Source organism: Oryx dammah, unplaced genomic scaffold, assembly GCF_014754425.2.
Source record: "Oryx dammah isolate SB20612 unplaced genomic scaffold, SCBI_Odam_1.1 HiC_scaffold_11, whole genome shotgun sequence".
NCBI lineage: Eukaryota > Metazoa > Chordata > Mammalia > Artiodactyla > Bovidae > Oryx > Oryx dammah.
In genome coordinates, this window is record NW_024070195.1 from 33,624,726 (window position 1) to 33,634,701 (window position 9,976).

The 9,976-nt window shown below is 49.1% G+C and overlaps 1 long non-coding RNA gene across 1 annotated transcript; it reads left to right on the top strand.

Moving 5' to 3' along the window:
- The first annotated feature begins 5,206 nt into the window (after positions 1 to 5,206).
- On the top strand, positions 5,207 to 9,644 carry LOC120870104. Its single transcript, XR_005722728.1, has 2 exons — positions 5,207 to 5,433; positions 9,518 to 9,644. It is a non-coding gene; the product is annotated as an uncharacterized LOC120870104 (long non-coding RNA).
- The last annotated feature ends 332 nt before the right edge of the window (positions 9,645 to 9,976 follow it).

Here is a 9,976-nt window from a genome sequence, read left to right on the forward strand (position 1 = left end):
GCAAGCAGCCTTACACAGGTGGTAAAGAGCAGACTCCAGTCAAGCCAGAGCACAGGATTCTAGACCTGAGTAATCAACGGCCTATGCATCAGCGCCCCCTAGGTGCCCGCTAGGGACTCAAACTCAACGTATCCAAACCAAACCCCTGATTTTTCCCTCCAAAGGCACTTCACTCATAACTTCCCCACCACAGCTAATAGCAACTCCTTCCTACCAACGAATGGCTCAGTGCCACCATCGACACTTCCCTTCATCTCACCTTCAGTCATCAGGAAGTCCTGTTGGCTCTACCCTCAAAATACATTCAAGCCCTATGACTCCCAACCACCAAGCTGCCTTCCCCTCTCTCCTGGTTTACTTCAGGGGCTTCTCACAGCTCTCCCTCCTTCTGCTCTTGGACCCTACAGTCTACTCTCTACACAGTCACCAGAGTTAGAGTTGACCCTTTTCAAGACAACCTCATCCATCCTCTGTTCAACACACACCAGTGTTACTTCCCACTTGGAGTAAAAGCCAGGGGCTCACGATGGTTTCCAGCACTCTGCCCCCTCCCTCCCCTCCTCTCACCCTCCCCTTCCCTCTGCTCCAGCCACACCGGCCTCAAACACTTTTCTGCCTCAGGACCTTTACTGCTGCTGTTTTCTTTGCCTTGAATTCTTTGCCCCCAGATATCCTTACCTCCTTCAGGTTTTGATCCTAAATCTCACCACTCAGTTAGCCTACTTTGACCCAACAATATACTTCTGTAACCAATCTTCTATCAACACTCTCAATCCTCTCCCCTTATCCTATTCAACTCTTAATTTCCAAAGTCCTTATCAGTCTCTAATATACCCTAAAATTGACTAATTTTTGTGTTTTCTTCTTTGTCATCTCTCTCAACCACTAGAGTGCCAGTTCCATGTGGGCAGGCAAACATATCTGTTTGTTCACTGTCAAATCCCAAGTGCCTAGAACTATGCTGGGCACACAGTAGGTGCTTAATTAGTATTTCTTGAATGAGGTGGCTGAGCTGATACATATCCCAAAGACACCTATGGAACACATCTTCAGGGATTCAGATGAGCAACAGGTAAATCTACTTTTTTGCTAAGCAGTTTTGGAAGTCTGCCATGTATCAGACCCTGTGCTGAGTCCAGGAAAGTGATCAGGGACAGACATGGTCCCTGCTTGGAAGGCTTCTTACCCAGAGGAGGACACAAGTACCATCTCCAGGAATGGGATCAGGGCAGAGGTCATTGAAATTAATACAAATAGTAATCATTGGGCACATGTATGTGAGGACTCTTCACTAGGACACCAGTTTTATTTTGTCCTTTAATGTAGATTTCACGATTGAAAACACCTTTCTGTGCATATCTCCTGGGTTACCTACTGTCACTACCATCGTATCAACCCCCAAAGCCTCCCTCTTCCCTCCATTCCTCTATCCCTTCCTCCCTTTATTCTCTCCTTCTTTCCTTTCTGCTAAAACACTTACTGAGCACCTGTCCATCATAATGCAGCAAGGTGGGACTTCCCTGGTGGTCCAGTGGTTAAAACCCCACACCTCCACTGCAGGAGGTGTGGGTTCAGTCCCTGGTTGGAGAAGGAAATGCCCTCATGCCATGTGGCACGTGAATGTGGTATGGTAAAACCAAAAATAAAAATTACTTTTTTAAAGTGCCAGCTGATCTTGTACCTGATGGGGTACTTTAAAATGATAATAATAATAATACAGCAAAGTGTGGGTTGCAGTATACCAATGTGGTTTCAGAGTCCCAGGAAATTTAAAACTACAGTCACAGCCATTTCAGTTAGAACACCAAGCTGTTAGATAACAAACAAAGCAAGTCATAGCCCTCATAAGCAGGTTCTTGTCGTTCAGCCGCTCAGTCGTGTCCGACTCTGCGACCCCATGGACCACGCAGCGTGCCAGGTTTCCCTGTCCTTCACTATCTTCTGGAGTTTGCTCAAACTCATGTCCATTGAGCTGGTGATGCCATCCAACCAATTCATCCTCTGCCAACCCCTTCTCCAAGGCTCAACCAAAAATATAGGGTGTTCCCAAGGACAGGGTAGAGCTGAGCCAGATCTAAGAAGGGAAAAAGAAAAAAAAAAGGATTATCAGATTTTCAGATAGAAAATAAGAAGGAAAAGGATGCCAGGTGGAAGCAAGAGCTTGAACTAAGGCTGGAAGAAGAGACAGTACTGGTCATCAGTCTGATTGGCGCAGCAAGGTCATCAGAGGAGTGCTGGGACCAGACACCCAGATCACATGATGAGTAAGAAGGTCAGCAGTTGGACTGTGCAGCTGGCCTTGATGGCAGGCAGTAGAGCAGAGCACCCACTCTGGATTCACACGAACCTGGAACCAGATCCTGGCCAAAGCCCTGGGGCAAGTCACTTTCCTTGTATTTCTCACGTCTAAAATAGAGATAATAATTCCCAGCTCACAAAATGTTTATGAGGATTAAATGAGATGATGTATATGAAAACTTCTGGCATAGTACCTCATAGATGCTTTTTAAAAAATGTTTATTGAATCTGAGAAAATGAAGGCAGTGGGTGTGAACCGCTCATTCAAGAAGCTTAGTCACGGAAAGAGGGAAACATATTGCACAATGGCCAGAGAGTGCAGAGCAGGGTCAAAGGAGGCTTTTTTTCTTTTAAGTTGAGGAAAACTGTGGGTGTTTGAAAGCTAAGGAAGATGGGTGCAGCCAAAAGATGGGTGGGCTAGTGATGGAAATGTTCTAAAACTGCTTGTGGGGATGGTTACACAACTCTGCAACTAGACTAAACCATCGAATCCTCACTTTAAGTGGGTGAATTGTGTGGTATGTGAATTACACCTCAAGAAAGTGGCTTAAAAAAAAAAAAAGCAGGCTGGATAGAAGGAAGGTGATGCTCTGCTAAGGCCAGACTTAGAGAAGCTAGGCAGACACAGAGTTCCTCAAGAGAGACTGGCAGGCTGGTGGACTCACTTCTTGGTGCCATGGGCTTTAATGAGTGGCTTCCCAGGTGGCTTGAGTGGTAAAGAATCTACCTGCCAATGCAGGAGACGTGGGTTCAATCCCTGGGGTTGGGAAGATCCCCTGGAGGAGGGCATGGCAACCCTCTCCAGTAATCTTGTCTGGGAAATTCCATGGACAGGGAAACCTGGTGGGCTACAGTCCATAGGGTCACAAAGAATCGGACAATACTGAAGCGATTTAGCACTCACGTAGCACACAGCTAGTGCCAGGCTCTATGTCAGAGGCTGGGAGGCTGAGATGCTCTCAAGGTGCTCACAGGGCCTGGGAGAGGCCAACAGGAGCCGAGCCATGGCAGGGCATGGTGGGGGCAGGGGAGACACTGCTCTGCCCGCAGTCTTCAGCTGGAGGGGAATTGATCTCTTTCTGAGACAGACTCACCAGTGGGTGCAACGCTGCAGCAGAGAGATGCCGGGGCTGTGACTGAGGGAGAGGAGACGGGGTGCGAGGAACAGCAAGGAGGGGCTCTCCCTAGCCTAACTGGGACAGTTGTTGAAAGTGCCCCATTCTGAAAGAGGTCAGAGTGTCTCGATGCCATCACCTTTGATCCCCAAATCACTTTCATCAGACCTGGACAGGGAACCACCGAGAGCATTTATGGAGTCCTCACCATATACAGTTCTCACCTGCCTGTGGTTCCTTTGTTTCCTTGAGTAACTGCCTCCGATCAGACTTCCCTGGTGGCGCAGTGGGTAAGAATCTGCCTGCCAATGCAAGGGACAAGGCTTTGATCCCTGGTCCGGGAGGATTTCACATGCTGTGGAGCAACTAAGCCTGCGTGCCACAACTAACGCACCCCTGTGCTGCAACTACTGAAAGCCCTCGCACCTAGATCCTGTGCTCCGCAACAAGAAAAGCCACCACAATGAGAGGCCTGTGCACTGCAGCTAGAGAGTAGCCCTCACTCTCCACAAGCAGAGAAAGCCCGCGTGCAGCAACAAAGACTCAGCACAGCTGAAAATAAATAAATAACAGATAAATATAGCAGTGTGCACGTCAAAATAAATTTTAAAAAATGTCCCCCACCCCCAAAACATGATGAATCCTGCTTATGTGGTAAAATGATGCTACTGATGACAGCTGGGGAGAAACAGAGAGTTACCTGGTGGGCTTGAGGACAGGGCAAGGCGTTAGTCTGGGTCACAGAAAAGCCACCAAGTGGACAAACCACAGTTGAAAGGGCACTAAGAGTCAGATATATCTCTTGAGTCCACAGCAGGGGTCTCTGGGGGCACAGCCCAGGTTAGCCTGTAACGGCAGTTTGTTTAGCACGTCTCCAGACACCAGGCTGTCCCCACCACCACTGCCCAGAACAAACCACCATCTCAGAACTACACGCCTGCTGACCCTTCCCCCACACCACCCCGCCCCACTTTGGGCTCATCAGGCAAACTGAGGCAACGTGCTAGCGGAAGGGTCCTCAGTGCGGTCCTGGCTTCTAGCCCCCTAGGTTTTGCCATCAATCTGCGGTGTGACTGCCTCTCTGGGCTCTGCCCCTCACTTGTGAAGTCAGGAAACATGGAAGCCAGGAAACATGGGGAGGTTCAGAGCACAGACTCCAGACCGGAAGCTCCAGACTCCTAGGTTTTGATTCCCAGCTCGTCCCCTGGCAGTTACATGAGACTGGTGGTAAGCTTAGTGACGGAGGGCAGGAGCAAAGGCAGATTCTTCATCATTTACACCTTCATACACTTAAAATTTTGAAATATGCAAATATATTATCTACCAAGGAAAAATAAAATTTTTAAATCCAGATGACATTTCACTGGAAGTTCCCTGGTGGTCTGGAGGTTAGGATTCTGTACTTTCACTGCTATGGCCCAGATTTAATCCCCTGGTTGGGGAACTGAGATCCTGCAAGCTGCATGCCATGGCCAAAATTTAAAAAATAAAATTTAAAAGATGAGATTTCATTCGACCTAGAGATGTCTTTGCTGGCCCTCACCCACTGAACCTCTGCTGGGTTGCCTCTGTGAAGCCACTTTCCTCAACATCTGATAACATGCAAAACTTTCCCTCTTGACCTCATCTTCACCTATTCAAGGCCAGGCCTGTCTCACCCAAAGTTCCCATTGCTGTATTTCCCCACAAAAGAACCACTTCCTCAAGATGAAACATAGTACATTCCTAGAAAGCAGAAAAAGTAGCTGTAGCTTCTATATTCAGTGGCCCTTTTATTTTTCTGCCAGGTCTGTTTCCACACCAGCCTCCCATCTGGACTGTGAGTTTCTTGGGGGCAGAAACCTGTCTTATTCATCCTCTGTCTCCAGCCTCATGTGTCCAGGGGATTCACAGCATCCTAAGGGCAGGAACTCCAACTTAACACATCTGTTCCTCCGTCAATGCCTGGCACAGGACGGCTCAGACCTCACACAGAGAGCACAGCAAGGAAATGTCTGTCAGATTGAATTGGTCTGGTGAGGTAAGTGTGTGGACGTGAACGACAAACAGGGAGGGTGCAAAAATGGCCAGATCTGGAACAGGAAGGCAGCGGCTGTGTAATAAGCACAGCACATGTGAACTGAGCATTTTACGACATGCCAGGTGCTCCTCTAACAGCTTTTCATGCATTAACTCACTTAATCGCAACCACAACCTTACCAACTACCAACAACCCTGTATTATCCCCATTGTACAGATAAGGAAACTGAGGCACAGAGCCATGAAGGAACATGCCCAACATCACAGCTAACAAGTGGCACAGCTGGGATTTGACCACCGTCTGAACCCACAGCATATGTCCCCAACTATTTAAATTGTCCCGAGGCTTCCCTGGTGGTCCAGTGGTTAGAAATCATGCTTCCACTACAGAAGACACGGGTTCAATCTCTGGTCAAGGAACAAAGATCCCAAATGCCTCACCATACAGCCAAAAAATAAACAACAAAAGCCAGAAAATCCATGTATTCAGCACCTTATAAATATTCAATAAAAATTAGCTATGGTAGAAGCATGATAAGGGCTTTCCAGGTGGCTCAGCGGTAAAGAACCAGCCTGCAATGCAGGAGACACAGGTTCGATCCCTGGGTCAAGAAGATCCCCTGAAGGAGGGCATGACAACCCACTCCAGTATTCTTGCCTGGGAAATCCCATGCACAGAGGAGCCTGGCGGGCTGCAGTCCATGGGGTTGCAAAAGAGTCAGACGTGACTGAAGCAACTGAGCACATACACAGAGACATGATAAATGGTTATTAATGAACACAATTTAAAAAATCATTAGGATAAATAAATAACCACAATTTTTATGCTCTCTAGAGAGAGGCTGGCCTAACCACCACACAGATGAGATGGAAAGGCTCAGCCCAGCAAGAGCGTGGTGTTGAGAGGTGGAGAAAAGGCCTTAGAGAATCTCCCTCTGCAGAAGTTTTTCCAGTGAAGGGCGGACCACTCTCAGTCTAGGCCTGCATGGAGGCCAGGGGCTGGATAATATCACCTTCCAAGGTGTTCACCCTCTTCTGATCCACACCTGAGCTGAGAGATCACTGAGTGTCTGGAGGTCCCTCAGTGCCTACTGCTTGGAGCAGCCACCCATGCCAGAGGTTAAAAGTGAGAGTGTCACAGTTCCTTCATACAAGGAGAGAGACAATGATCCATCTGACCCCAAATCCCTGCCTGGCAGACAGAGGCCCTGACAAGGCTTCCAGGAAGCGGGCAGGAGACAAGAAGCCTGGGCCTTCCAGCTCCCAGACTGCCAACCCCAGCCCAGAGTGGCCTGACCCTTCCCACCAACTACCCATGCTCCCAAATGCGTCCCAGCCCATCAGCAGGGCCCACACCCTCCCGTGGTGCAGTCACTCTCAGCTTTGATGTGTACCAGTAATTACACACCCCAAGAAATCCATTCATTCTCCTCCCACAAGTTTTCCCTGGGCTCGCCACGCTGAAAGTCCCAAGTTAGGCACCAGGGATACTGGCCCGCAAAGAAGTTGCCCATCCAGGGACTTCCCAGGCAGGCCGGTGGTTAAGACTCCACCCTTCCACTGCAGGGGACGTGGGTTCCATCCCTGGTCGAGGAACTAAGATCCCACATGCTGCTTGGCCAAAATAAAATAAAGAACTTCTTCCAAAAAAAAAAATGAAAAAGTTACCCATCCAGTGGGGGAAACTGGTGGCGTTTATGTGCCCTGTTCAAAGGATGCACACGCCCTCATCAGTTAGACACAGAGAAGGAAATACGTGAAGGATGCTGGAGTCAGTCAAGGCTACTTAAAGGAGTTAATGTTTGAGCTGAACCTTGAAAGAAAATAATAAATGAGGTCGGGGGAGCAGGGGAGGGGATGGGCTTTCCAGGCAGCGCTGAGGCCATCTCATTTGTGTGGCGGCCAGGCCAGACTCTCTCTGGAGAGCATATGCTTTATACTGTGGGAGCCTGCGGGCCAGCTGGGGAGGGTAGGTCGTCTGGGGTGACTGGCTTGTGGAGCCCAAGACTAACATCTAGAGACAAGATGGAGAGGCGGGGGGAGCAGAGGGCTGGGAGCTGCTCGGGCCCCTGCAGCGTCCTGGGCTTATGCTGCTGGAGACAGAGAACCGTGGAGGGACTGTAAGCAAGGGCATGACAGGGTCTTCTTTCTGGCTTAGAAAGATCATTCTCTCAGGGAAAAAAAAAAAGTGATCCAAAGGGGGAACGCTTGACTGTCAACCTCACGATCTGCAGGCCCCTCCTGCCCTTAACACCAAGCAAGACTCTCTTGACGTGTGTTCAAACCACATTTCGCAGGCATGTGAAGGGCAGAGAAAGGAAGAGGGCCCCACACATGCCTGGTCTGGACGCTGTCCTAGGCCCCAAAGGTGGCAAATGCCAGGCCCAGCTGGTCCCCATTGCTATCGACCACATCTCCAGCAGCGGCTCAGAGGAGAACAAAGAGAGCCTTTCATGGGGCAGGAGAGACTGGAAAATAAGGTGAGAGATTTAAGATGACAGCAAACACTTATTGAGTGCTTAGCATATACTGGGGACTGTCTCAAGGTTTTATATATGTCAGTCCTAAGAAGTAGGTTCTATGACTATCATCATTTTACAGAATGAAGCAAGTTCCACAGTATCTACCAAGGGCATTCAAATCCAGAGTCAGGCTCTTTTTATTTATACTATAAATATGTACTGAGCACCTACTATGTGGATGGCACTGTCTGGACACTTAGTATGCAATGGCGGATAAATAACAAATTTACAAATAGTCCATGTAGTCAACAAGTACTCCGTGCTACCTCCCTAGGGTGGGATGAACAGAAGCGAAGGTCAATCCTCCTGCCTGGAGAGGACGCTCAGTGCCCATAGGGCATCATTGGCCCAGTCGCCAAGGAGAAAGAGCAGCCCCTCTGCCAAGAAGCTGGTGGCATCTGAGGCTCATGATCCCCTCTCTGATAGCCAGGCTACAGAACATAGGACCCAGGGCTCAGGCCCTGCGGCACTCTCACCACTGGGCAGAGGTGCCCCTCCTGTGGTCTCTCTGCTCTGTACCCAATCTCTTGGCAGCCACTGGGGAGGGGGAGGGGTGAGAAGGGTGAAGGGCAGTCTGCCAGACAGACTTTACAGGAGAAACAGAGAGAGAATTTCTCCTTCCCCAAGCCTGTTCCTGACCTTACAGTGCCAAGGGACTCTCTAAGGCTGGAAGTGAAGTGAAGTCACTCAGTCATGTCTGACTCTTTACGACCCCATGGGCTATAGCCTACCAGGCTCCTCCATCCATGGGATTTTCCAGCCAAGAGTACTAGATTGGGTTGCCATTTCCTTCTCCAGCTGATCTTCCCAACCCAGGGATCTAACCTGGGTCTCCTGAATTGCAGGCAGATGCTTTACCATCTGAGCCAGCAAGGAAGCCCCTAAGGCTGGAAGCAAAGCCTATAGGCTGGAGGAAATGGCAGAACACTGGGGCAACTGCCTGGGTGGTCAGCGGCTACCTCTGCGATAGAAGTGACTCAGCAGCAGCCTCTAAAGCCAAGACAAGGGCTTTGGTGTTGCAATCGTGCACCAGCTGCTCCAGGCAGGCAGGCTAAGGGCCAGTGGTCTGGCCTCAAGGGTGTGGACTAGGGTAGTGGTGTGTATTGGAGGGATCTTGGGGACTTTCTCAAATTCATAAGCCAAGGGCAAGAAAGACATTGTCTGAGCTTATACTCCTGCTGCAGGCTCTACAGAGCTCCAGCCATGCCCTTCTTCCAACCTGTTCATTTCTTCCTCCCCTCTCTCCAAGAAGCTCCCTGAAATGCTGCCTGCTCCAGGTAGCCTTCCTGAACTGTCAGGAGTTTATGCTCCTCACCTGCATAGATTGACTCAAGGTTTCTCCAGTGTTTTCCTCCAACTGTCATCCAAGTCAGGGAGTATGGCAGGCCGATGCCTCCTGACACAATGGTCAAATTTCTTTGACATCTAATCTTTTAGCTCCAAACATATGCGAGCTTTGCATTCTACTCCAGGATACAGCTATACATATCTGTTAGTATATATATTAAAATGTCTTAAGTTACTTACAAGGTGAATCATAATTTTTCTCCTAATATCTTTTAGGAAATTGATGCACCAAGAAGATACCCCATGTGTAACCTGTAACTTCGTAAACTGCATGGGACTTCAGCACAAAAACATGAATTTCCTCCATTGCAGGACCAATGAAGCAATAAACTTCAGCTGGAAAGGCACGAGCACTTCTTGCTGACACAGAGGTATGGAGTCATGCAGTCCTTAGGGACAGCCAGACAGGTGGACAGCTGGAGTCCTCTCTGTGGTGGCCTCTGGTGACATAGAACAAATACATAGAACAAATATCCTGCTTCCCTGGTGGCTCAGAAGGTAAAGAATACACCTGCAATTCAGGAGACCCGGGTTCAATCCCTGGGTCGGGAAGGTCCCCTGAAGAAGTATCCCACTCCAGTATTCTTGCCTGGAGAATCCCATGGACAGAGGAGCCTGGCAGGCTATAGTCCAAGGGGTCACAAAGAGTCAGAAACACGACTGAATGATTAATAC